The sequence below is a fragment of the Plecotus auritus genome, assembly GCF_963455305.1.
Source record: "Plecotus auritus genome assembly, chromosome: 7".
Taxonomy (NCBI): domain Eukaryota; kingdom Metazoa; phylum Chordata; class Mammalia; order Chiroptera; family Vespertilionidae; genus Plecotus; species Plecotus auritus.
This window is the reverse complement of record NC_137774.1, coordinates 116,279,815-116,304,823: the sequence shown is the minus strand read 5'-3', so window position 1 is coordinate 116,304,823 and position 25,009 is coordinate 116,279,815. Positions and strand designations below refer to the sequence as shown.

Genomic DNA, 25,009 nt, shown 5'->3' with positions numbered 1-25,009 from the left:
TGAATGGTTTCATGCTTTCCAAGATGTACTACTGCCTGAAATCATAATGTTTTGGAGCATTTCAAGCCAATTTTATAGAATAGTCACAGTTTATACTTTGTGTGTGTGTGTGTGTGTGTGCACTTGCACACGTGGGACAGACATAAAAATAACTGAATGCACAATGTAATGCCTGCTACTCTCCCTGGTTGGCAGCAATAGCAAACACGATTGAGCTTTTAATTTTTAATATTTGAATTATGTAAATTTCTTAAAGTATTTTGACAGGTGTCACTGCACAAATGTGGCTATATTTCAAGTGTGTGAATTACATATTTTTGTTGATACTTTATATGTTTTATCCAGCTTAAGCAATATTAACATTTCAAAGGTCTAAGATGATAGTGGCAGATATTATTAGAAAGAAGGGCCAAGTTAGGATGTGAATCTTTATGTTAGAGAAATTAAAACTTTCACTGTAGAACAAAGATTTAGTTATGGGGCGACATATGAAGTAGAAAGTATATTGATAACCATGGTTGCATACTTACTTTATACTTTTAATGTTTGTGAAATATCTCACAACTTGATAACGGAACTAATGCCCCTATCTTGTGATAAATGAAATTAGTGCTTCATGAAAGTTTTCCATACAATATAGCAAGGCTTCTTAAGGATAAACCAGCTCTGTTCAGCTTTATGGGAAGAATGCTGTAGAATCACTTATGTAACACTCAGATAGAAGAGCCATGGATAAATATTCCCCTTGAAAAGTTCGTCCTCTGTTTCAGTTGTTTCACTCAGTATGCCTCAGAAACAGACAATGAGTGAGGCACAGAGACGGTTTCTTCCTGCCAGCTTCTGAATCCCTCCATTCTGAGAGTTCTGTTCATATGTTAGTCATGCATGATTCCTCCTTCTTCATCCCCAGGGGACTATTCAGTATATCCTTCGAAGAATGTAATACTGTGTTTACATGGAGGAGGTAGGTAAAGGCAGTTTCTAATTAATCAACGGATAGCCTTGCAAGAAAAAAAAAAATAATGGGAATGGCGTGGATGGGGTGCAGAGCTCTCTCATGTCTTTATGTACTTCACCTTTATTCTGTGTTGGAGAGAGACAGCCTTTTTTTGAGATGTTGGTAAACAGTTTAGGTTGTCCATTTCTAGAGGGACATTGATTGAAACGGGCATTTTATTTTTGGAGTCTTCCGGAATATCCCCTGCTGTCTAACTTTCCTTTGCTTTTTGTGTGGGATTGTATTAGTGGACTGGTTATCCTCTTCATTCCCCTTGTTAAAAAGAATCACTGAGAAATACAGCTGTGAGAGTGCAAAAATAGGTTAAAAATTTAAATTTAGTTGCTTGTATGTGAGGATATCTCTCTTATCTTAAATATCATAAATGGGTATTTAGTGAATTCCTTTCTACTCTGAAAGCATGCTAAAATGCTTTGACTTTTAATTTCTTTTCTAAATTCAGACTTAATCCTGTTTTTGTGTTTGAAAATTTGCCAGTTAATTGGTATTAAAACAAATTCCTAAAAAGTAGAGATAACTTAGGATACTACCTAATTTAGGTCATGGTGGATCAAATAGTAAAGAAATTGAATCTGTATAAACTGTTTCCATATTTTTGAAACACTTTCAGAATGTTTATGTTGAAAAAAAGACTAGTACATTTCAGGATATATTATATCAGGGCTTTGCTCTTTGTTGTATTAATGTTTTTGGTGATATAATTTAATCTAAGTAGCTAACTCTACAATAAAAAAATACTTATGCAGCTTTGAACCCTTAAGATAGCCATGCAAGTATCCTCCTACCAACGTGAAAGATACAAGTAGCATTTTATATCGAGTGCTCTATAGAGATGACGGTTTTCTTCATGCTTTAGTCAGGAAATGCTTCCAAGCAGTTTTAGGCAGGGTGGTTCTAAAAACTGGTTTAGCAGCATTTTTATTTTATTTTTATATCATAATAAGAACGTTTTAACTTTTATAGATATTTAAACTTATTCCTGCTGAAATGTAAAATGCCAGGTCTGTAGACTTGGTAAAGCATGAGACGAAGAAATATAAATACGACAGAAAAAGGATCACTTTGACTCTCTGCAGATGATAAGTTAAAACAAACCAGCACCCAAAAGCATTAGAGGAAGCTGAATGGGAACATATGGACCTGGAAATAAACATTTTGTCCAATGATAGGAGAGAAACTCAAGCTGTGAGAAATTGGTTATGTGCTTTGCCCAGTTTGTTTTTTTAAAGTATATTTTATTGATTTTAGAGAGAGGAAAGAGAGGGATAGAGAGATAGAAACATCGATGAGAGAGAAACATTGATTGGCTGCCTCCTCCACACCCCCAACTGGGGATTGAGCCCACAACCCAGGCATGTGCCCTGACTAGGAATTGAACCATGATCTCCTGGTTCATGGGCCGATGCTCAACCACTGAGCCATACGGACTGGGCACTTTGCCCAGTTTCTATTTTCTTTTAATGGCAGAGCCAGGGCTGGGACCTGGAAGCCCATACTCACAGGAAGGTTTTTCATTTGAATGGCAGTACTCTTACTAGTTGGAGTTGAGTACTTTTTTCCTAGGCAACTTCTCCCACAAAAGAAGTGATTAAAACAGTATAATAGCTAGGAAAGTGTATTAGTTTTCTTTTGTTGCTATAACAAATGACTTGCAAACTTGGTTGTGTAAGGAATACAAATTTATTATCTTAGAGCTCTGTTGGTTAAAAGTTGGACACAGATCTCAATGAACTACAAAATCAAGGTGTCAGCAGGCCTACATTTCTTTCTGGAGGCTCTAGGGGACAATCCATTTTCTTGTCTTTTCCAGCTTTTATGGGCCACCTGCATTCCTTGGCTCATGGCCACCCCCAATCTTCACAGCTAGGAAGTACAGCTCAAATCCTTATACAGCCATCTCTGATTCTGCACAGCTGGGAAAGGTTCTCCACATTAAAGGACTGGGGTGATTAGATGGGGCCCATCTGGATAACCCAAAATAATCTTCCCATGTTAAAGTCTTTAATTTTTAATCACATCTGCAAAGTTATTTCTGTTATGGAAAGTAACATATTCACATGCTTTGGGGATTAGGACACAGACATCTTTGGGGATCATCATTCTGCCCACCACAGAAAGATTGCAAAACGTATGGCCGAGTCCGCCAATATTAAATTCACAAGTCATATATTTTCACTGACAACTATAGGTTACACTGGTGATTGCCAACTGCGACCATGAAATTTTGACCTAATTAGATGGATGCAATCTTCCCCAAGGATATTAAGATGCCTCAAGAGAGTTAATGAAGGAAAATCAGATTAGAAAGAAATGTTCCTCCAGCCCAAACATTCAAAACTCTGAGGTACAGATGTGAGCCTTATAAAGTGACACTATTCTCAGTTTAATATTTTTAGTGCGACACTGAGATCAGATGAAGTTAATTAAACAAAACTGATTTGGGATTGTACAAATTCTATTAGTTAACTCCTATGTGAATGAGCCTGGGTTTCTTTAGAAACTGAAGGGTAATGGCTGGGCCACTAGAGACCCAAATGTGAGATCTAGTAACCCTGAGTTTTGAATAACACTGTCGTTCACAGATCTGGATTTAAGCCATATGAGTCACAAGACTCAGGTGATGAATCTGGCAGGTATGCCCTACATGGTTCCCTAGTAAAGCACAATATATTATCATAATCAGTAATGCTAGACTTGAGGCCAACAGCTGCAAAAATAGTTTTTTTTATTGTTCACATCCTGTGTTTACCATAAATTTGAGCCACTTCATGATACATGGGTCCATCCACACTAAGTATAAGATAATTTATTCCTAGTAGTAGGTTCTAAACCTTCTTTGCTAAACACTAGTGGTGAAAGACGCAGAAGAGGAACTACCTTAGTATATTACTTTTGGACAGGAAGCATAACATTGCATTTTGCTGTGCTTCCCTCAAGTAAAGGCGGTAGAAGGAAAACCAGCTGCTTTCCTGCTGGTATTCCTTTTTATTTTTAGAATTATTTTCTGGAGGACAGCTGAACAGTGCTGTAGGACCTTTGCTTAGAAGACAAGAGTTTGTGGAAGGCACCTTCCTTTGTAAGAAGTAATTATTTTAAGATTGTTTCTTTTTGGTACTAAAGGACTACAACCACCTTAGGATTCTAGGTAAAAACAAAATCTGATTTTATGCCATCATGGGATTTATTTGTCAATCAAAATACTATCATTAAAAGAAAATGTTATTTGACAATGAAGTCAAAATTAAAGCTGCTAGTTACACAATTTGCTAAATGATAAAATAGCTGTGCATCTATAGAAAACATCTCTATAAATAAAAACGTATATTTAGTTGAAAGAGTTTCTTACTTTATGCATATATTAAACTCACTTCCATGTTCAGTTTCTTTTATTTATCAATAGTAAGTTACCATTTCAAGTGCTAATATAAATAAATAGAAACCAAATACCTTTAATAGGTTTTAAAATGTATGCAGAATTTTCATTTTAATACCAAATTTCTGCAGCTATGGTAAATTAGAGTGAGTAGAGATCAAATCTTTGTTTCCTTAAAAAAAGAGAGAGAGCAAGAGAGAAAAAACTTCACCAAGCATCTGCTTTCTCTGTGATAGAAGAGACTGTTTCATCTTTAAATTTAAACTGCCTCAGTTGCTTTACTGATCCTTTAACTTTGTTAAAAATTATCTTAAAAGTTTATCTTTGAGAGAGATCAGAGATAAAGGAGCTAATGGAGAGAAGAGAGTGTTGAGGTTCTGAATGTTATTTGGTCAATGGTATTTGATAAGATGGAAGGAGACTTCAAAATCAAAAACTTCAAAGACTCTTACGATTTCTAATTGACTGTTTTGGAAGCTAGCTCAGAGACTTCAGGTCTAGACTCTAGGGGGATTTTCCTGGAATGGAAGTAAAGCAATGGCAAGTCAGTGAAGGAACTAGGCCGTTCTAGAGGATCTGCAACCTGAGAACCACTGAGAGAGCTCTACTCATTTCCTCACTGACTTTGCAATCAGTTGATTTCCTTTAACTTATTGTTGCTTTAATTTGACTTTAATCAATAATTGTTTTAAAAAACAATTATTGAAATTATGAAGAAAATTGTTTTGTGGAGTGCCCCTATTTCTGCGAGTTTCTGATATGGAAATGAGATTCTGTAAGTGGACCAATTCCCCCCGCCTCCCCCTCCCCCGCCCTCTTAATGTCTCTAAGGTAGCCATTTCAAGTGCTAATATAATTAAATAGAAACCAAACACCTTTAAACAGGTTTTAAAATTGTATGCAGAATTTTCATTTTAATACTGAATTGTTACATCCTGTGTTTCATTGGAGTGATGATTAATGGAAATAAAGGGTACCTGTTCCACAAGCAAAATCTGTGGCTTAGATCAATTAGGGAGAAGAAAGGTCAAGATCAAGCAGAAATACCTTGAAGAGTATGAGGGCATGTGGGCAGATGCTTGCCATCTTCTGAGGGATAGTTGCTGTGACCACTGCTTTGTAGGACTATTCAGGAGATGGGAAAGGTAAGAGAGGACTATGCCGAGGCCTGGGGCTTACTATCTGTCATAGATGACTTTACAAAAATCCTAAGCCTATGTTGGGGCTGGAGCCATAGCCATGCTGGAAAATCTATGCTTTTTCTCTATGATCGAGTACGGGGGGGGGGGGGGGGTGTGCAATTAGAGACCATCAGTCAGCCTTCAATATTCCTAACTAAGGGAATGAGCTCAACAACCAAAAGATGTTTATAAATTCAAACCTCCCAATAACACACACATTCCACTAATTTAAGCTCAAAAATTTCCCGAGTCCTGGGAGAGAAAGTGACACAAGAATATGACTCACCAGTTGGAATATTAGAATATGGCAGGAGTCATGCTGCATTGTTTTCCTTACTGGCAAAGGTCAGTCTTTAATCAAAATGCAATCTTAGTAATTACTATCGAATGACCTCATGTACCTGACAGTGCACTAAGCACAATGCAGAATTAATCAAAGGACAATGTAACCTCAGATTTCAAGGAGTTTCATCTAAGAGCAGAACTATATATGGAGGAAAATGTTCTTATCATTGAATAACAATTATTGTTTTATTTTCATGGTAATTTTAACCAAGTGGCAAATTCATTTTATTTGCATTCAACTGAAAAGTAAATTTATCCTAAAATTCTGAATGAACTGATGTGTTTTCTTTTTAATATATTTTTATTGATTTCAGAGAGGAAGAGAGAGAGGGGGGGGGAGAGAGAGAGACATTAGTGATGAGAGAGAATTATTGATTGCTGCTTCCTGTCTGCCCCATACTGGGGATCCAGCCTCCTTGATGGGATCAAACCCAGGACCCTTCAGTCAGCAGGCCAATGCTCTATCCACTGAGCCAGGTAGGGCCTGCTGTGTTTTCTTGATGGCAGACCTGTTATCCTGTTAAGGTTTTTATTCCCCCTCCTCTCTTAGTCCCATTCGCCTGACTTTAAAATTAATATTTCTTTCTCTTGTGTGCTCTTATAAATATCTTCTTCTTTCTTTCTCATACACACACAAACACGCAGTGTGCATACACTCACATACACAGAGTTACTGTATAAGTGATTCCTATCCTCGTCACTCTCTTTACTCTTGTTTCTATCTTCCTTTAGGCTCCCAATAACATTTATTGTAAGCAACCCAGCTCCTGTTTATTGAGTGCCTACTGAGTGTAAAGCACCGTGCTCCACACTGAAGCCTCTGCCACCCCCCCCCCCCGAACCCCCATTTACTCCCCCTGCAGACCTTTGATTGTACAGTCAGCAGCATTTCCTTTCGATGGGTAGAAGTTAGGTAAGATTAAAGGAGAGAGCAGGCAGAGGGAAGGGGCACAGCTAGTTATAGAGAGAAGAAATTGAAAATACAATTAGAAATCAAAAAATAGGAACGGAAACAACACTGCGATTGTGTGGAAATTGGAGTCCTGTTAAGTCTATAGGACAAGGTAAAGAAGCAGCACCAACTGAATTATATTGTGTGTTTTATCAGGCATTTTTTGGTGAGCAAAATAGATCGCCATATTTGCAAATTGAAACTTCTCCACTAACTTACCAGTTTATCCTTTTCAACTAGTTAATTCCCAAGTTTAAAAACCTCAAAACCTTACGCTTTTTTTTTGTATCACTGCAACTATTTCTCTGTCCTGCCCATTATCTGGCCATCATTACTTATTCTTGACTGCTAAACTTTTAAAGTGAAACCCCTACATAATCTTTAGAAACAACTTGTGCTTTATAAATGGAACTTAAAAGGGAAGATGTTCTTATGCCAAGAATCACCATAAAGTAGACTTGATAATTATCTAGAATTACCTCCTAATATGTTAGCTCTATGAGTCTTTTCCAGTTAGGTTTAGCCATTGTTGAAAGACTGTGCAGAAACAGTAGCTTGAAATTTGTACAGATTTAGTAAAATGTTGAAAATTGAAGAATAATTGATTTTTCTGGTCAGTGTATTTTCACTGTCACAATCTCTTGTATTGATTTGGTTTTAAGTGTTATAATAGATATCTCACTTGTTATCTGCCTGAAGATTTTTTTCATCTTAAGTCAAAGAAATGTAGGAGTTAGTGGTTTTTAACCTTGAGATTTAGGAAAAAGAAAAAAGGTCATTCTTGATGAAAGCTTTCACTAAGTTATCCAGAAATTTATATTTAAGCTTCCTGACAGCCAGTAATTATCAGATTGCAGTTACTTTTCAGAAGTGTTTACTCTGAGTTGAGGTTTTTGCCTATTGATCTGAATCATGAATTAACTCTCACGTTAATCCAGTAGTTTACCTCAGAAGTCAGTCTGCCAGCCTGTGCAAAATCACTATGTTACTGCTAAACACACATTTTTAATACTTTGCCACAAAAGCAATATGGGCTCAGAGAATTAAGGCATCCCCTGCTTCGAGGAACTTACATTTTAGGGGGAGAGATGAGAATACAAGGAGTATGATACCACATGGATACAGACACACCTATTTCTTTGTCCCCCTTTACAAAAAAAGTGCTCAAGTGCGGTCCATGCATTTGTCTGCGGTACAATTCTTCCTGGTCTCTCCTGAACCCATTCCTTTCAGAACCCACCTCTACACCAAAACTGCTCACATTAGGATCATGAGTGGCTGTCAGGTCATTGCTGTGGTCACTTCTCAGTCCTCCTCGGAATTGACTTTCTGAATCATTTGAAACAATTGATCATTCTCTACTCCTACCACATTCTTCTGGTTTTCCTCCAGCTTAACTTGCTCTTCTTCCCATTCTTGTTATGTTGTTTGCTGGGTCTTCATCACCTTCCTGACTCTAAATGTTGGAATATCCGAGGATGCAGTCCTTGCTCCTGGTTTCGTCTCTGTTGGAACTCTCTCTCAGTGGTCACATGCAGTCTCTTGGCTTTAAATCCCATCTGTACACTGACAGTTTCCAAACTAATACTACTTTCTGAGCTTCTCTCTTGAACTGTAGACAACTTGAGGTGCATCTAATAGGCACCCTAAACATAATGTGTCCCAGACTATTGGTCATCCTCCTGTGCTGAACTTGCTCTTTCTACAATCTTTCCTCTCAGTTATCCCAGAAATAATCAATGGAACATTTTGGTGCATGTCTTTCCAAGCTCATGTGGGTGAGGATGTTTATTTCTTACTACCACTCTTAATGTCATTCTGTGTATACTGTTTTCTTTTCTTTCGCCCTACCACCCCCAACATTTCCTGAACATGTTTTGTATACTTAAGTATTTTTTGGAAACCTAGCAATTAGTAGCTATTTGGTTATACCATAATTTATTAACTACTCTTATTAGATTAGTAAACATTGAATTGCTTCCATGACTTACTACCATTATATAAACTATGACTAATATTCCCATTACAAAAAAGAAAGAATACAAGCACTTCATCATTCTGGTTTTACACTATCCCAGTATGATAGCCGCTAAGCATATGTGACTGTTGAGCACTCAGTGTGACTAGTCCAAATTAAGATGTGCTATAAATGTAAAATACACACCAGATTTAAATGATTTAGTTAAAAAATGTAAAATATCTCATTAATTTTACATCGATTACTTGTTGAAATAATATTTTGTTTATTGGGCTAAATAAGAGTAATTTAAACATTGACTTCATCTCTGGCCTTTTAGTTTTTTAAATGTGACTACATGGAAATTAAAAATGGTGTGTGTGGCTCATAATATATTCCTATTGTACAGCACTGTTCTAGTTTCTCATGTTAAAAGTCTTGGGGTTATCCTTTCCTCCTCTCTATCTCTTATACTCCATCCATATCCTGTTGGTGCTACCTTTAAATTATATCCAGAACATGACCACCTTTCACCTCCACTTCTCCCCCTCAGGTCCAAGTCATCATTAGCTCTTGTTTAGCTTCTTGCAACAGGCTCTTGCTTTAATGCTTCTGCAGCCTAACATGTCAGATCATGTCTCTCTTCTTCTCAAAAACCTCCAATGGCTCCTTCTCTTATTCAGAGTAAAAGTCAAGTCCTAAAAAAGCTGGTGCCCGTCTATCCCTTGGACTTTATTTCTGCATTCTCCCTATCATAAGCCAAACATGTTTCCCACTCTGGGTCTTTATATTTGCTCTTTCCCAGCCGGAGTCTCTTCCTCCAGGTTTCTGCAGGCCCAGGCTTTCACATCCTCAGGTCTTTGCTTCATGCCTGTAGGAAGTGATAGGGACCAGGGAGCAATGGAGACAAGAGAGCAGGTTCTGAATATATTCTGATGGTAGAGAGGAGAGGTTTCACTGATGGATTGGGATGTGAAAGAACTGAGGATGACTCCAAAGTTTTTTGGCCTGAACATTGACAGGATAGAGTACCTGTATAGCAGATTATGAAACCTTGTGTGATATTTCTTGATTGTTTTCAATGAAGTATAAAATAGTTAATTTTGGTTGACTTTCGGTAGCCTTGAGTCATTTTTTAGTTCCCAAGGGTTATAAATGTCAAAGAATTTACTTTCACCTGTCTGTCTCTTACCAGGGTTTTCTTTTTTAAAAAATTATTAATTTAAAATCCCTCTCTCTCCCGTGTAAAGAATCTATTATCTTCTGAAACTTTTATCCATTACTCTAATGGATTATAGCTGCCTCCTCATCATTTTATTTAATAGAACTATTAGCTGCAGTGATAAAATTATCAAGTCTTATGTACATTTACTTGTATGGGGAAATAAACCTTTAATGTAGCAATATAACAGAGTACAATGTATTTTATTCTACTGCAGATTTAGTCACTGGGTCTAATAAATAACTTTTTATATGTAGAACGTATTTTCTTTACAAAGGAATTACAGTTTGTTGGAGCATGGAAAAGGGTGGGTGATGTGATTTCTAGTCTTAAAAAAATTTAAAGTAAAATAAAATAAAATGAAAGAAAAGGTGACCAGCTATTAAAAAGTTTCATTGTCAGTATTAGATTGGTTACCCAGGAACCCTGATGGATGAGGTAGCATTTAATTGAGGATCAAGGTTCTGATAATTATAAAATGGTAATGATTTTAGGGTTATAATGGTGAGACCTATTTCAAGTTTTGTATTTTTAGAACATTTTCAGAGCGTTTCTCTTAATGCACTCAATTTTGAATTATCCATATTTATGGAAATCTGAAAATGAGTTGATATCTGAATTCCAGAGCAAATCTGAAAAGTCTCAACACAAGACCAAGTCTTTGCCAATGTGACAGAGAGGTAGCATACACTGACTGTCATGTCACCACTTATTCTGGGGCTATAAATGAGAAATAAAATTATGAGAAGGTAGGCAGCATTAAGTGTGGAGGATAATTTGGATAAGAAAAAATAAACTAGGTTATTTTAGCTGAAGTTAAGTATTTTCTATATGATTGTATAAACTTACTGATTATTCAATGTAAAAAGAAACATAATTCTTCCATTAATTATAAAAATAAACCAAACTTCTACAGTATCACTAATAGCAACCATTTCTGTCACATTTTAACATGCTCACATTTGAAACCTAACTCACCCATCTCCCTTTCCCTATTCCTCCTACTCCTTCTCCGGCCTCCCCTCCCCTTCTCCCTCTTTTCTCTCTCCATTCACTGCCAAACTGTACCTACTTCACTTATCATTCACTCAAACTGCTACTCCCTTCATTGCTTATTAATTCATTTCAACCCGCTTCATACCTAGAACTAATCTGTAAAAAGTCATCAAAAATTATTTAATGGCTAAATATAATGTGCCCTTTCAGACCTTATCCCAAATAACCTCTTGGTAGCATGTGGCCCTATCGATCACCATTCCCAAGAGTTAAGTAGGCATGAGAAAGCATTATGAAGTGTCCCTGCCTGTCCGCATGCCACCTTCCATCTGGTATGTTCTTCCTCTCTGCCTTACTGTTCCAATGAAAGCACAGTTAGCTCTCTGAATGTTACCTTGAATCCTAACAAGATTAATTTTTCCCTCCTTTCTTGCCACCAGTCATGTCCCTTGGTCATACATCTTATTATATGTGTCTTTGTTTTACATTCAGTTATTTATGGTGTTGGCCAGTTAGCTAGACTGATCTGAGATCATTTAAGGTAGCATCTTTGTTCATCTTTATACTTCAACTCTCAACATATAATAAGCACTTGATAAGTGCTTTTTGGATGAATGAATACATTTTGTTATGGTGCACATTAAGAGTTTAGAAATACTTTCATTGTCAATATTTGTGTGTGCTCATACCCCTTGTCAAATTTCAAAACATAGCTGATACACTGAGATTGCTATGAATCACTGAACTTACTCTCTAATTTTTGATGCTGAATATTTAGTGCTAGTGAGAGGATCGAAGAGAAGACTGACTTGGAGAATACAAAAATGGAGAGACAGAGGAGAGCTCTTCCCCTGTGATCCCTCCCTGTAATCCTTTCTGCTTACACCGTCTAGTTACAGAGAGCTCCCGAAATCCACCCTCCTGGGTAGAAGTGCCGACTTTAAGTTATATCTGCACTTTCACATATTCTGTTCACCAGAATGAAATAAGGTGAGTCCCAGAATAAATTCACTTATAAAAATAATAGCAAACAGAAAACAAGATAGGACAACAGCAAAACAACCTGACATAATTTGGGAGAAAAATGAAGTATGTCACTTGTTAGAAAATTTCTGAAAGTTCTGGTATTTCTTTTAATAGTTTTATAAGAATATATTAACAAATATATAAAATATAAATATGTACATTTGTAAATTTTCTCATTTAATTGCATTTTAGTAGGATTACTGTTAGTTGTCCAAAAGATATGGATAATATTTTCAGATCTTTTCCCTTTACTTTATACATATATGACTCTCATGTACATTAGAATTGCCTTAAAGAAAGTGTATAACACATGGAGCTCCGGTAAAATAGAAATATTTTTGAGAGGATATTTGTACTGTCACTAGATTTTGTTCTTAATTGACAGTGCTCTATTTTTTGCCAGTACTGTATGTTTTTACTTTCATTTATGAAAGAAAGTACGTGTTATGTCTCTTGTACTCTATGAAAATGTGCAGCTCTGGCAATTACACTGGATGGTTTTGCTGTAGTAATTAAAACACAGATGGAGCTCATTTCTTTCCCAAGTGTTTGATTGGCAGATTCTCTGTGATCAACACTTCCCTCAGCTGAACACATCAGCACCATCTGCCTCCACTCAGCTTGGAGAGGGTGGTCGCAGCGGAATTTCCTGATCATCAATCGAGCCAGTTTAAATAGAGTATATTACTCTTCCTGAAGCTCTGAAATTTTGCACATAATATATAAGGGTTTTCATGACAGTTGGTTTGCAACTTACAGAAATATCCATTAATAAATTTTTTTGAAGTCCACCACTCCTTTTCTTTGACTAAAATATTTACAGCATTCCAAAATCACTACATCTTAAAAAGTTCGTTTCTAAATAAGTTGAGTGGATGGGGCATTTTGTTTTTAGTGAGGTTGTTAGAGATGATTTCAAATAGGGGTCCTATGTTTTGAACCATTAGTGCCAGCACTAGTTACAAGTAAAAATACTTGAGTATGCTGCCTCTTACAACACTACAACACTTTAGAAGAATATGCTAATCTAAAAATTACTGTATATTTATAACTGTTAGAAATAGATTATGATAAATGATACTTCTTTATTTAAATATTAGGATAAGAAATTGATTGAAATTTATGTTCATCAAATTTTGATGCAGATAATTGAATGTGAGTTGATTGTTATGTTGAAAAACATACATTTAAGACCTCAGAGGGAAGGTAGGGGAGGGCGGGGGTAAGGGAGAAAGATCAACCAAAGGACTTGTATGCATGCATATAAGCCTAACCAATGGACACAGACAACGGGGTGGGGGGGGGGGGGCGGGTGAGGGCATGAGTGGGGGAGGTGGGGGGGGGAATGGGGGAATAAGGACACATATGTAATACATTAATCAATAAAGAAAATAAAAGAGATTGGAAGCACAGAAAAAATGTCATCTTTAAAAAGGATATGAAAAAGATAATTATTTATTGTCTTAGAGCTATATTTTGAGATGTTTCCTTTCACAAACATATAGTCTGGATTTGTAAAGAAAACACATGTATTATACATAATAACACGAATTCTATACATAATTAAATAATGGTAAACTGATTTGAGTTCCCCTTTTCTGTCCAAATGGATAAATAATTATGGTTGCCAAGATGAAAAACATGCTATGTAGTACTTATGGGGGAAACTGAATGAATTAGACTATTGCTCACAGAATGTTAGAGCAAAGTATAAAAGAATTAGATAGAAAAACATCCTGAAAAACCCTGGAATACACTCATTACTTATGGTTCCTGTGGAGACCCACTTATGGGCAACAGTGACTTTTGGACTTTGGCAAGAAGTTGATGTTTAAATTTGTAAACCTAACCTCTTCACAGTTGGAGTGAAAAACACAATGCATTTGGAGGTAAACCAACAGAAAAGAAGGGTAATAATTATGACTGTATAGAAATTTTTCATCAATTACCAGAAACCTTTACAGATAAGCTTTGAATTAGCCTCTCATTATGTTTGAATATATAATCACTCTATTCAGGCTTAGAAATTTTCAAGGTAAGGGGTGGGAGAAGGAAGGAAGAAAAGAGTAACTGGTTATTTAAAATGTGTTTTAGTTTATGTAGTAAACATTTATCCCTGGGAGCCTACATTCTCATGAGGGAAAGGATGTAATCGTTTTGATACAACAGACTGGGATAAGTCCCATATACAAAGGGCTGGGCAAGTTCAGAGAAGGGATGCCCCAAATGAAGAGGAGCCCACACCATGTGAACAACCACTCACTCACTCAGGTTCCCCTGCTCAAACATGCGCTGTCTTCTTTCCCAGCCTGTTTCTGTGCCGCCTCTATTGAGGCAACATTTTCTACAGAGTGTACGTTTGCAATCAGTCAACATTTATTGAGCACTTACTGCATGCCAGACACTTTTCTGTGTGCTTTTCTCATTTCATTCTCACAGCAACCATATGAGAAAAGTGCTATTATTGTTACCATATTTTGCAAATGAGGAAAATGCCTAAAATGACCCAGCTAATCCGGTAGCGGGATTGGGGTTACTCCAGGCAGAATGCCAGATTACTGTGTTACTGTAGTGCCATTTGAGCCCACCCAGCTCCTAGAACTGCCCTGAGTGTGGATTGAATTTCCCCCATCCCCACCCACTCTGGATTTAATCCCAGGGAAAGGGGAGCAGAGGAGACTGAGAAGAGCACCTCACGATGAGAAATTAAGGGAAGAGGAGCTGAGAAGGGCAACTGTAGTCAGGAGAGAATGGGCAGGGAGGAGACTGTTTATCACAGGCATCCCTGCCACCCCAGCACACAGACTCCCTGCCATGGTTGTCCCTGGGCCCCTCCACCTTATCCCTGTTTATACCCCTCTATCTGTGTCTAAAGGCAGATGGGTGCCCTAGAGACAGCATGAAGAAAATACTTCTTAGTGGAAAGGAAGTTTCATTTTATTAATTGTTTTTTTCCAGTTAAAAGAGATTGCTGAGCACCTGGACTTGGTATTGACTAGGATGTAGAAAAGCAACTCTCTTACTTAAAACATAACAGAACGCTCACAGTCCCAAAGGAATGTGAGTTCCTTTGTCTTAGTCCCAGTTTCACTCTATCCTGCTCTGATTCTTGGTTTCCTTGTGAGTAAATGAGGGATCTGGGCTAAAAGTTCTAGTGTCCCTGCCAGCTCTGAAAAAAGTTGGTGGTATAAGGGGCTAACAGTCTATCTGAGCAGACATGAAAATTGTATATTAAAATATGTATAAAAAGTTAAATACAAGGAAAAGTTGCATATAGTGAAAGAAACAAGAATAGATGTTGTCCATGGGGGTGTGGGGATTGATTGCAGTGGAAGTTGCCTACTGATATGGTGCTTGCACATGTGTATAATTTGTTAGAAATCCCTGAATTATATATTTAAGATATGCATTTCATTCAAACACACAGCAAAGGAAAAAAGGTTAAGTAATGTAATGAGGCATGTTAAAAATTGAATCTCCAATCAGTGTGGAAGTTCCAAGTAGCAAACTCAAGGAAGGACTACAGATTCTAGACAGGTGAGCTACATTAGGAAGGTGGTCTGAGACAGCCCAATAACAGACTCTGTGTATGATAAACTATTACTTTGCTTCCCTTCACTATTTTTATTTCTTGAAATATCTATGAGACTATTTGATTTTTTTTTCTTTTCTTCTGGTCGTCTTAAAACTGCAGTACACTTTTTATCCTTTTTTAAAAAATTAGCTGTTGCTACTTCTTCAAAGGGCCCTCCCCACTTTCTTTTCTAAATCTGGCAGTTACTCTAGGAGGCTCACACATCTAGACAGTTCTTGGCACATGGTTAACACTCCATAAATATTAGTTCTACAGAACTGTTGAGTTCATGTCACTATTATGCAACAGCTTTTTGTGTGCAACCAATTAAATGTACTTCCATCTGCTCCCACCCCTTTTCTATAGACAGATGATGTGTTTGTATACTTCCGACTGTTTCTTTAAAATACTTCTTTGTATTTTTAATTTAAATTCTTACCTTTGGTTAAAATCTTAAACTATTATTTCACTGCAAATAGCACATTAATAGTTGGTTGAAAGTGATTCTTTTGTTCTGTCTAGTCTAAAACTAAAAAAAAACAACAACAAAAACACCGTTGTTGGCAATGAGTGATCTGCTGTGTCAGTTGACATCAGTGCTAGAAGATAATATGATTAAAATGTCTTGCATTACACAAGGTGGAAAGATTGAAGGAGAGGGAGTAGATGAAAGAAGTTGGAATAATGCTCAGCTTGAACGACGTGTATTAAGCATGGAAAGAAGCACAGATGAGGGAAGGCAGCCATCATCCGTCATGCTCGTGATGCTCCTAATTTACACTATCCCAATTTCATTCACAAAGTTGGGCAGTCTAGATTTTTGCTGGTGTGAATTCTGGGCCATGCTGATTTAGTATTGGTTATTTTTGGTCTCCTTTTACCTCATTCCCCTAAGCTCTTAAAGTCCATGCTCAATATTACTTGTTTCCAAAACCCAGAAGGCAGCACTGACCCTGGAGAGTGAGGGTAACAACGGAGGGTGGAATGGTGGCACCGGCATCAGTACTTGGGGTGTGGCGAATAAAACTGAGGTGGACAAGGGACACCAAGGATGTGACCAAGGTGTGGTTCAGAAGGCTGCTCCTCGCTTCCCATTCCCCAGCAGATAAATTTAAACTGGTCTCACATGCTCAGGCAGGGGGAAGGGGAGAGGATGTGAGCACTGTCACTTACATGATGATAGCCCTGGCTCCCCAGAGAGCTAACTCCAAACTGCCCAAGAAGTTTAATAAGACTTGATCTTAATCTCTAAAAAGTAGTTAATCTAAGCGTTTTTTGATAGAGCAGGAATAGGTTATGGACAGTGTCAGTGTCTGAAGTTGTAGGGATTTGAAAACTTCCATGAAGAGAAACATGTTTCTAAGGTACTTTGTACAAATTTCAAAATTTTGATTCTTTCTGGTATAGTTCAGTGGGAATCCAATCCCCAAGTTGAATGACTCCCCGGCTGGGCATGAACACCAAACAAGGCTTCTCTGAAGGGAGCCCTGCATCGCCTCCTTTTTTAAGGTTCCTGGGTTATTAAATTCTAAATGCCAACAGCAGGGTGCAGAGACTGTAGCATGTTATCCATGTTTACATTTCATTTGTAAACTCCTCTTAGCCAGTCATAAAACACAGTGGCTGGGTGTGTAATGTAATTTGAGGATAACACAGAAGTTTTCCCACTACCAACTTCCCATAATTTCTGAATTATGAATATTTAAGCTTTTCCAAATGGATGTGATAGAGGTTATTTTACAGTATTTATTGTACAATATTGAGAACCAAAAACTTCTCAAAAGTTATTTCTTTGGAATAGAAAATTTTGGTGGGGGAAAAGGATGAATGAATGAAGTATGCAGAGTCATCAAGAGAGAGAAAATATAAAGTAAAAGCATTAGCTACTTTAGAGTTATATCCCTTACATTTATAAATTTTGTCACCACAGCAGAGAGTTTTCAAACTATCAGAAGCTGTTACAGAATAGACTAACATAACAATGTTTTATTTCACAACACTGAGTTGAAATAGTAACAAATTGTTATAAAATCTTACTAAACTTTAGGGAAGAGAGTTACAAGACAATGAAAAACTATTTTTTTTCAAAACATAAATAGGAATTAATGGTATGTGATACTCCAATTTTTAAAAATATTTAAGTCAAAACTTAAAGTAATTCTTTTCTCCTTAAAACGTTTTGAGTGTGACCATCATGCAGAAGTTGGTGTGGGAAACAGACATGAAAGACTTAACAACTGGGTGATTCAGGCTCTCTTGCATCTGTGACTTGATTCCTGGAAGGAACACTGGAGCAGATGCCAAACTACAATCAGGGAGAGCAATTAAGACCAAGTAATCTTTTAGCGTGCTTGACTAAGAATCAGAGTTTGGATCCTCTCTTTTCCCCTGGGCATTTTTCCTCCCAAGAATGGACATAAGGAAAAAAACTGAAAATGACCCCAGTTCACACTCTTAACTTCTACTGGTTCTGAGTTTAAATTTACTATAAACCCTTAGATCCCATGCTGACAGGCTGTTAATAGACCCAATGTCACACAGCAGAGTCTGAACTTGTGATGGTGCAGACACAGAAAGGGAACTATCTCAAATAGAGTCTGACCATGAAAAAGGAAGCAGTTTTCCCCAGTTCTCTACTTAGGGAAAAAAATACTTACACTTTCATTATTTTATCTTTTCTTTGTATGTTCTAGTTTACTAAGCAGTAAGTTAATTTAACATTTTTACTTCATTGTTGTTAGGAACATTGGAAATGGAAACATTTAAGATAACATTTGATTTATTAAAAACCCACTAAACAAGCAGCTGGTGTAGGGAAGCAGCATTAAGGATGCTACTTGATCCCTAATTCAAGACCATACTTGATGCTGCATCTGGAAGAAGAGTTGTGCCAGGAAAAAGACTGTTGAGTTAAAGACCATGTTATTCATAAATATTCAGGAACATAAGAGACAAGTGTTCATGAGCACAGTAGTTATATGAAACCAAATAGATATTCCACGGGATAAGGTTTCCACAAGCATTTCTAAATCTGTAGCATTGATTCATATAACATTTTTATAAACCTGTGGAGTGTAGAATTTTATAATGAATCCAGCCAAAACTTTATAGTTGCATTGTTTTATCTTATTTATTCTCTGTACAAATGGAAGTTGTCATTTGTAATAGTCCCTGGGATAAATAATTGTGTATTTAAACTTCTTCTCACTAAATATAGAACCTCCAAGTTTTTGTCTTTAAATATTTCCCAACACTTACAACATTGAAAAGCTGGGTACAATTAATTATTACGGGAATAAGTGTGATAGCTGGCATCTGATTACTGTCCCTGTTATTTAGTTTATTATTTTGCTATAGCCACTTTAGCAAAAACTAACTTTGTGAGTTTTTATGCTTTCTGCTTAATACAAGCTAATTGTATTTTTTCCAGTGAGGAAAAGAAGGCTTTAAAGCAGTATTAAATACAGGTGACATGTTTCATAATTAGTTTTATGACAGTAGAAATAAGTCACTTAAAAATTCATCAGCTCTATTGACCTTTGCTTTTTTAATTAAGAAATGTAAGCTCTTTGGAATAAAGACTCACTCTAAATAAACATTTGTGCTATAATCCATGTAGTTAGCATATTATTGCTAGGTCTAAACCTGTGTCTAGATGCCAAATTAGGCTTGTCAGGAAATCGCTCACTATTGATATAGGTACTGGTTTGATGAGAGGCTTCTTAGGATCCCAGAGACTCGGCAGCTGGAGAGGAAGAGCCTTTTCTACGCAGCCTTGATCCTCTGAGAGCCCTGCAGGCGCCTGGCCTGTAACACAGCAGCCTGTTCTGTCAGGTTAACAGAAAAAGGAACGAGTCTATTTTAAGCCATTCCAAATACTTGAGTTAAATGGCTAATAGTTTTATTTTTAAAATCAAACATTTCCAGAGAACTTGGGAGAAGAATCCTTGGGTAATGGAACTCCCTAATACAGGTGATTTTTAGATACTATAACACTGCTATCTTCCCTTCAACATTGCAAATTTTAGATCTAGGCTATTGGGTGAGAGATGAAATATTACTCAAATCAAATATATTCTTAATAGTTCAGGAGAATGACTCAGAAGAGAATCATGGACATTATTAATATGAACCAGGCCGTGTACTGTTTGTGTGTGAGATTTAATATTGAATGCCAGGTTTTAATGTCAGCTGGACATTTAATGCTGGAAAGACCATTTAATGTGGAGTCATCAGTCTGTGTGAAGTTAGCCAAGTCATGGAATCTCTTTGAGTCTCAATTTTACCACAGCTAATAAAAGTATAAGAAATACTACTACTTTCTAGAGTTAGAGTATTATGAGAAAGAAATGAGATTGTTTATGAAAGTGATTTGTGCATTGTAAGACCTAATTTTGAATTCTGGCTGTATCATTTTTTGGCATTGTAATCTTGGGTAAATTTCTTAACCCAATAAATTATTGTTTTTCACAACTTAAAATTAAGGATAAGAATACAGTGTTTACAAACTGATTGTTACAGAGTAAGACCTCAAAAATGATAGTTGCTGTTTTAACACTATTTTTACTAAATCTCTACAAATGTATTGTCATCTGGAGATTTAAAATATTGTAATAAAATTTAATTTTGTTTGAAGTTATTAATGTCTATTTCAATATGTATTTACTTTTACCTGAAATCTTGTTACTCCACACACTGTCTTATAAATAAGAATAATTTTTAAGCTTAGTATTTATGTAGAATGAAAAGTTTTCTTCCTAAATGGATAATGCCCCCACTATAAGTAATCTTTTAGCTTTCTGACACAAGAGACTTGAGGAGGAATGGATCTCTAGAACTCTTTAATTGATTATAGTTTTTCATAATTAAAAACAATTTAAATTGTTTTATTGGTGGATTTGGTGTAAAACAAGAGAAGCTGGTATGAATCTATATATCTAGGTAGTTTTTTTTAAATTTGAGAGGAAAAAAGCATTGGAGGACACTGAGCTTCTGGTACCCTGTCAAGAGAATGCATTTGAAATGGACCAGGATTGCCTACCTCTTGCAATTCATTTAGAGAGTCTACCTCAAACCTTTCTTAAGGTAATGGGATAAGCATTCTGTTGGCACTGCAACCTTAAGGACACAAATTTGTTTCTAAATGTTCTGGCTAGTAATGCTGTGCTCTTTGACAAGTTTTATAATGTAACTTGGCAGTCTTGGGATGGAAAACGCAGACCTCAGACCTCTTTTTATCTGCTGGATTAGGAAACAAAGATTTTAACAGAAAGTAGTCTGTCTAAGAGAGAGTTAAAATCAGTTGCTAATCATCTTTGTTCTTCAATGATGGCATCACTAAAGGACTGTTAACCCAAATTTAGAATACAGTGATGTAGAGATGCTTTTATAAGCCAATCAACCATGTGTGGAAAATTTACTGTCCTTAATTTTTACTACTTAAAAAAAATATACTAAGATATACTACTATTTTTAGTTTAAGCATATCACTTGGTAATTAAAAATGTTCTGAACCAGTTAGTATGGTTAGAATTCATTATAAAAGGAATAAAATTCAAGGAACTATTTGGTTATTCTCTTTTCTATTCTCTTTCAACAGCCATCTGTTACTTTCTTAGAGGAACAATATAGGCATTTGAGACATTACGATCCTTAAAAAATGAGACAAGATAAAAATCTTAGTAAAGATGTTTCATGACAGATTCCTGATCATATTCAAATATTTTTATTCATTTTTTAAAATTATATCCTAATATGATTAATGACTAAATTATAAGTAAATAATGCTTTTACAAAATGTCTATATACTTGAAATATCCCAATCTATTTTTGTGAAGCATATTTTTTATCACTAGTATTCCTATGAAATGTGAAATATAAATTACAGTATCTTTTGAAGATCACTAAGAGTTTAGTGTAAAACTACTCTTGAGCTACATTAATTTAGAGGAAAACAAATATAGCATTGTAAAACTGATACTTATTGTAATTTTTTTCTTTTGAAACTGTTCTCAGTTTTTTCTAAAATGATCTCTTCATTTCTTTTTCTTCTTGGATGTATTATATTGACTAGGTGTACATTTACCTCATCTTGATGGCTCCTGGTTGTATCTGTTCAGTGGAAACCACAGGGTTTACCCTAGGGAACACTGAGTTTGACATAACAGCCCCAATTTACTACTCATTCTCTTATTGCCTAGAGTAAGTTACTTAACCTCTCTGAGCTTCTGTTTTCTCATCTATAAAATGGGCTAGGAATACACATCTAGGGCAATGCTGAGGGTTACAAGAGATTGAATTGCATCTGACAATGTCTGTCATGTAGAAGATGCTCAATAAGTTTAGTTCCCTAGTTCATAGATGGAAATGAAAATGTAAATGTTTGAGTTTGAGTTTGGATTTGGGTTTGGCTTTGAAATTGAATACGTGCTGATATCAGCTGTGGCCTTGATCATTTATTTGATCGTTGGTCATTGCTTTTTATTAAAAACAAAACAAACAAAAAACAATGGAACTGCATAATCTCTAAGGTAATACGATATGGCTCTCAGCCAAGGCTAAAAATACATGACTTAATCAATAGCATTTGCAGATAAGAAGTTCCTGCCTCATAAGTTTATTTAATTTATTTATTGATTTCAGGGAGAGGAAGGGAGAGGGAGAGAGAGATGGAAACATCAGTGATGAGAGACAATCATAGATCAGCTGCCTCCTGCACACCCTCTGCTGGGGATTGAGCCTGCAATCCAGACATGTGCCCTGACTGGAATTGAACTGTGACCTCCTGGTTCATGGGGCGATGCTTAACCACCAAGCCACACTTTCCCAGCAAAAGTAAGCTATTGCTGATATAACAGTAAAACCCTTGTGATAGAGGTTGGGAACTACAGATTTTGGCTAAAAGTCATAATATACAAAATGTTTTCTAGATATGCCAATTTAGGCTAATTTAAAAAAAATCATTTTATTTGTTTAGGCTAAGCTTTAAAAAGTTATAATTTACAATTTAAAATTGGTAAATTTGGGGAATATATGTTTTTATATAGATAAGTACCCCCTTTGGATCTTTAACATGTACTCTTTAAGTAAAATCAGCAGATAGGAGCTTTTTTATTTTAGAGAATGGTACTTGTGAGAAATAGAGCTCATCCTTGAACAATGCACAGGTTGGGGGCACTGATCCCCACCCCTACCCTGTGCATTTTGAATGTTACCTCTGCTTATCTATATTTGCATTCCTGTTTTCTCATGTAAGACTAACATAATCCACCCTGTGCAATAAAAAATCTGCATATAAATTTTGATTCTTGAAAATCTTAACTATAGCCTGCTGTTGACCATGAGCCTTACTGATAACATAAGTAGTTGATTAATAGATATGTTATGTTATGTTATATGTATTATATATAATATTCTTACCATAAAGTAAGTTAGAGAAAATAAAATTATTAAGAAAACTAGAGGCCCAGTGCACGAATTTGTGCACCAGTGGGGTCCCTCAGCCTGGCCTGTAGGATTGGGCCAAAACCAGCTCTCCAACATCCCCCAATGGGTCCCAGATTGCAAGCGGGCACAGCCAGGCCAAGGGACCCCACTGGTGCATAATCAGGGCCCGGGAGGGATGCGGGAGGTTGGCCAGCCAGGGAGGGACTGCAGGAGGGCTCCAGGGTGTGTTCAGCATGTCTCACTCAGTCCAGATCAGCCAGACACCAGCAGCAAGCTAACCTACCACTCAGAGTGTCTGCCCCCTGGTGGTCAGTGCATATCATAGCGACTGGTTGACCAGTTGACTGTCTGCCCCCTGGAGGTCAGTGCATGTCATAGAAAGTGGTTGAGTGGCCTTGGCATTAGCATATTACACTTTGATTGGTTAAACAGATGACTGGACACTTAGCATATTAGGCTTTTGTTTTATAGGATCAAAAGGAAGAAAAATAGATTTACAGTATTTGTTGAAAAAAATCTGGGTATTAGTGGACCCACACTGTTCAAACCCATGTTGTTCAAGGGCCAACTGTAATCCTGAAAATACCTTGTCTCTTATCCAAATTTATATAGGCTGTGTCTTGTACTACCTTTAGAAATCTCAGAATCTAGAAAGAAATTTATTTAGTTACTGTTTCTGGACCCTGGTATTGGGTCAATATTCTATAATTTTCTCTCAATCTACTCTGGCCGGTTTGACTCAGTTAGTTGGAGCATCATCCCATGCACCAGAAGGTCACGGGTTCAATGTGTCTCTCTCACCTCTCTCTCTCTCTCTCTCTCTCTCTCTCTCTCTCTCTCTCTCAAATCAATAAATTTCTCTCAGTCTTCTTGGTAATTATTACTGTCTCTAACCAGGGCTTATATTTGGTTGGCATGTGCTGGTGTGACCATATTGATTGTATGGCTAGTATTCATTCTGATTGATCAGTACTTATATAGCACCCAGTTGTTTAATATTTTGAATGTTACCTCTGCCTAGAACTATTTATATCTATATTTGCATTTCTGTTTTCTCATGTAAGAGTAACATAATCTTCCTTTGTATCTTTTCTTTGTCTTTCACTACAAGAAGATTGAAATCATTGGAGTGAGACTGTTTCTACCATTTGGCTAGATTTTTCTGTGGAAAAACTATAGTATTTGCTGGGTTGTGGCTTAATTTGTCACTATACAGTATATATCTCAGTACTTTATACAGTGCATGGCACCTCACCACTGAAATGGGTTGTTGGGTTGCTTTTATCATTGTTTATTGACTTTTCCATGTTTTGTTTTTAAAATATAGTGCTCATACTGCTTATCTGTTCTTCTCCATGACTACTACCTGAAATTTCTCTGGTGAGAAGATATCCTAGAAAGTCCTGATCATTAAGTTTGGGTGGTAGAGGTCTCTGTTGGAAATTTGATAATATTAGAAATCAGAATTCATGTTCATAAGAAGTTAAGTAATCTTAGTCAATTAGCATCCTAACGGGTGATTTGACACCATCAAATGTTCAAGTTGCCAAGAATGTGGCTCATGCCTCTTTCCCCTAGTATGCTGTCTACTAGTATGTTGCTGAATAATACTTGTCTACTGTTAATTAAGAATATTGTACATGGCATATTGAACTTTTTACTTTGAAACACAAATGGACGACTGAAAGGAGTCTCACAAATTTTACAGGAACAATGTCTTCATCACTTGTTAGCCCTTTGACTCTGCCTTTTTGGTTACCTGAGAGTCTTAGGGTTGCGAGGTAACTCGGAAGCCAATGCTCTCAATTTATAGTGCAGAATACGAAGTTCAGAACAGTAGCTACTAGTCCGGAGATAGATAATTTTCAAGTTCTATGTCAGCTTTGGTCCACTGGGATTTTTGCTACTTGAAAGACGTA

The 25,009-nt window shown here is 36.6% G+C and overlaps 1 protein-coding gene across 22 annotated transcripts in view; it reads left to right on the top strand.

The window, feature by feature from the left end:
• Positions 1-25,009, top strand: part of PAM (peptidylglycine alpha-amidating monooxygenase) — a 290,016-nt gene that overhangs the window by 71,669 nt on the left and 193,338 nt on the right. The gene's annotated exons all lie outside the window — the stretch shown is intronic.